The sequence below is a fragment of the Aplysia californica genome, unplaced genomic scaffold (genome assembly GCF_000002075.1).
Source record: "Aplysia californica isolate F4 #8 unplaced genomic scaffold, AplCal3.0 scaffold00177, whole genome shotgun sequence".
NCBI classification, from domain to species: Eukaryota; Metazoa; Mollusca; class Gastropoda; order Aplysiida; family Aplysiidae; genus Aplysia; species Aplysia californica.
This window is the reverse complement of record NW_004797447.1, coordinates 971,645-975,854: the sequence shown is the minus strand read 5'-3', so window position 1 is coordinate 975,854 and position 4,210 is coordinate 971,645.

The following is a 4,210-nucleotide window of genomic DNA, read 5'->3' as shown; positions in this document are numbered from 1 at the left end:
CTGCTCCTTTCGTTTTGCACCTGTCCTTAGGACCTTTGACTTTCCGGGGTGGATCCTCAATCCAACAGATTCCAATAGGCTGTTTAAAACTGAAGTCTTTGCTTGCATCTGTTCCTGGGTGTGCGACAGAAGCGCCAAGTCGTCTGCAAAATCCAGATCGTCTAACTGTGTCCATGGTGTCCACTGTATACCATTTCTGTGTCCTCTGGTGGTTTCCTTCATCAGCCAGTCGATTGCCAATATGAAGAGGAACGATAGTAAGTCTTGATGTCAAAGCTGTCAGTGAGCTGGCCACCATGTACAACCCTGCAACTTGTCCCTTCGTACATGCTCTTGATGAGGTTCACCAACTTCTGTTGGATTCCATGGTGGCTCATTATCTTCCATATTGTCGCTCGGTCTATACTGTCAAAGGCCTTCTCATAGTCAAGGAAGTTGACAATCAGCTGGGAGTTCCACTCCAAGGACTGTTCCACAATGATCCTCAGCATGGCAATCTGGTCGGTGGTAGAGCGATTTTTCCGGATACCGGTCTGTTCATCCCGTAGTCTTGGATCCGTTCCTGTCTTGATTCTCTCCAGAATGATTCTGTTGAAGACCTTACCTGGTATTGAGAGAAGAGTGATCCCTCTGTAGTTCCTGCAGTTGCTGAGATCCCCCTTTTTTGGAAGCTTCACGTGGTGTCCTTCTTTCCAATCCTTTGGGAACTTGCTCTCATTCCAGATCCTGGTAAATAGTGGGAGGAGGATGTCTGCCGTCACATTGGCATCTGCTTTTAGGGCTTCTGGTGGAATCTGGTCGGGACCGGCCGCTTTACCTTTGTTCAGCTTCTTAATGGCATCCAGAATCTCTTGTTTTGAAGGAGCATCACAGCAGATAGGCAACCCATTTCTTTCTAGCAGTATGTTTGGTGGGTTACTCGGTGGTGGTCTGTTCAAGAGACTGTTGAAATGCTCTACCCATCGCTTAGACTGAGCTTCTTTTCCAAAAATGCTTTTCCCCTCTTGGTCCTTTACAGGTACTTTAGGTTTCCCATATTTTCCAGCGAGTGTCCTTGTGGTCTGGTAAAGGATTCGCATGTGCCCTCCTATCGCTGCTTCCTCTGCCTTCTCTGCTAGCCTGTTTATGAATTCCTCTTTGTCTTTTCTTATTGATTTCTTGACATCTTTAGCCGTTGTCCTGTACTGCTCCAATGCATCCGCTCTCGATCCTCTTGTTCTACTTGCATTCGCTTCTGCCTTCAGTTGTCTTCTTCTCCTAATTAAATCCAATGAGTGTTGGCTAATCCATTCCTTGTGCTCCATTTCTTCCCACCGAGTGCTTCTTGACATGTTGATGTAAAGACTTCTTTGACCTTGGTCCAGTGTGTATCCACATCCGTGTCCTCACCGCCAGGATCAGCCAGAGGTTGAAATCTGTTCCTCAGCTGCAGCTGAAACTCTTCTTTCTTGTGTCCGTCCAAGAGACTTACTTGGAACTTGGTTCTTTTGATTCCTGTGCTGGTTCCGTGCTTTTTGAGTCGAAGCTTGAGTTTTTCCAACAGCAGATGATGATCCGATCCAACATCTGCCCCTCTCTGTACTTTGACTTCTTCCAGTGAAAGCCTGAACTTACGAGAGATACAAAAATGATCTATCTGGTTCTCCGTCACTCCATCTGGCGAAACCCATGTGGCCTTGTGGATCCTCTTGTGGGAAAAACAGAGCCTCCAATGACAAAACTGTTGAAAGCACATATATTTGCGAATCGCTCCCCGTTCTCATTCATTTGTCCCAAGCCATGTTGTCCCATAATTCTTTCATACCCCACGTTGTCCTGACCAATATTGGCATTGGCATCTCCCATTATGATGTTGACATCCTTCCTTGATAGTTTGTCGATGACCCCCTGGAGCTGGCTGTAAAAGGCACCCTTGTCTTCATCCGAAGCATCATTTGTTGGGGCGTAGATCTGTACTATATTCATGTTGATGCTCTTGCTCCTTGTAGTGAATGAAGCCATGATGATCCTTTCCCCGTGTGGTTCCCATCCTCTAAATGACTTCTGTGCATATTTACTCAAAATGATTCCCACTCCTTCCGCATGGTACTTGTCTTCCCTCCCAGAATACAATACTTGTTCCCCCGAGCTGAGCTGCTTCTGTCCAGACTGTATCCTGTGTGTTTGGCTGACTCCTAGTATGTGCACCCTGTATTTCTTCATCTCTTGTACTACTTGAGAACTCTTTCCTGCTTCATACAAGGTGCGAACATTCCACGACGCAATCCAGAGAGACTTGTTCGACAGAGAAGGTTTCGGGTCAGAAGAGTCCTTTCGGCTTTGTCCGCTGTCCTTCATTGTTCCTGCTGATGCAGAAGCTCCTCCGTCTCCCAAGATCGAAAAATAAAAAGCTGTGTTTGTCCGTGTTTCTGTAACTTACTGTTTTTTACTGGGTTGGGTAGTTGGCCCTCCGCAAACTGGCACTTTTCGGGTGACAGACCTATGCACTTTTAGTCGCCTCTTACGACACTCAGTATCACGGCAGGTGTATTCTTTGCTCCCCCATAGTAAAACTACGGGCCCCCCCACCAGCAGGGGAGAATGTGGTCGTAAAGTGCGATCATATAGTCGTGTGTACTCCTCAGCGTTTGGAAGATAGACCAATATTGAATTCTCGAAGGAACACGTCATATTAGATAGGGAAAACAGTTCTTATTGATTCGCCGTCTAGAAACAAATGCTCCCCCCCCCCCCCCAAAGGAGGCAGAGTGAACAAGAGGTGGAGCTATGGACGAAGATTTCTAATTTTCTTGCTCTAGATTCCAATTCGTCCTTTCTCCGAGAACGATGCTGTTGCGTATACATGTATTTCCGAAACATGCGAGAGCAGACCTCTGTTTTCCTTTGTGTCCCAATAATTGATCACCGTGCCATCTGGTCTCATGAGAATCACAAAATACTGCAATGAAGTAAGGAGTGTAGTACATAGGTATAAATGCGTAAGGTTTCACAATGAACAATAGGTTTAGAGTTAGAAACGACAAGGCAAGGGACCTAAAGGCTTTTATGCTCATTGGCAGGAGCGGGTTGGTTCGGATCGGGTTGATTAATGGTGACCTCAGTGCACATTATGATAATGATTATGAGTAGACCTCTGCCCTGCTTCATCAAATTAAATCGAAAAATAAAATAGAGTAGATTTTGACCGCTAGTGATCGAGAAACTTCATTGATGCAGGGGTCATATCCGGTGCCGCACCGCGGTGTTGTTGGCAAGGTTACTGTGTCTATAACTCAGCCATTTCTTTCAATAATGGCCTCATGAGCCGACTGCCTCATATACTGGTTGCTGTGTTGAGAGGTTCTTGAGTCCCTTTGGCACGGGACAGTTGTTTTTTTTAGCTTTCTATCGGCCACTCCAAGTCAGTACCGCCCAATGTCGCATTCCGCGTGCAACAACAGATTAATTGACCTTGATCTGGCAATGTCACGTAACTGATCTTGGGGTATTATAATAAGCCTTTCGATCAGCTGTTTTCACCTAACGCTCTAGATTCTTGACCTAGATAAACAAACGCTTGATCATGGAGAATTTGACGAAATTGTGCCAAAATGGCAGCTAGCTTTTGCCCGTCCATGAAGAACAATCCTGGCCAGCCTTGACTGTACCAAACGAATTAAAAGTGTCCAAATGGGCAATGTGCCCTAGGTATTCTGGTATTACGTGTCTCTGGTATTACTGCTGGCTGGCAACCAAATTTATTGCCATAGCACTTAGCTCGCTGAGAAGTGCTTGCACGCACTCCTAGAGCTCTCCATCAAACATTACGTCCAGGGGGACCAATGAAGACAGGCGGCAGTTATAGCAGTTTAAACATCCGCGGTCTCTGCGGGGAACTGACACGCACGCAGTTGCTGGTCCCCGCAATCAGTCTCCATCAGATTATCAGGGCTAAAAGCGTTCAATAATTCATAAAATTGGAAGGGACGATGGAATGGATGGGCCTACAAAACAGTCTGCACTTATTCGAACGTTAAGTCTGGCTTTGGTCTTTATTTTATTGTGGGTCGGCAAAACTAAGCCTTTCTAAAATTTGTGATTTTTGTTTGCACTGTTACTTTCTATGTAAAAAAAGGAGTGATCAGACCCCATACCTTTTGTCCTTGTCATCTTCATCAATCATCATCATCATCATCATCATCATCATCATCATCATCATCATCATCATCAT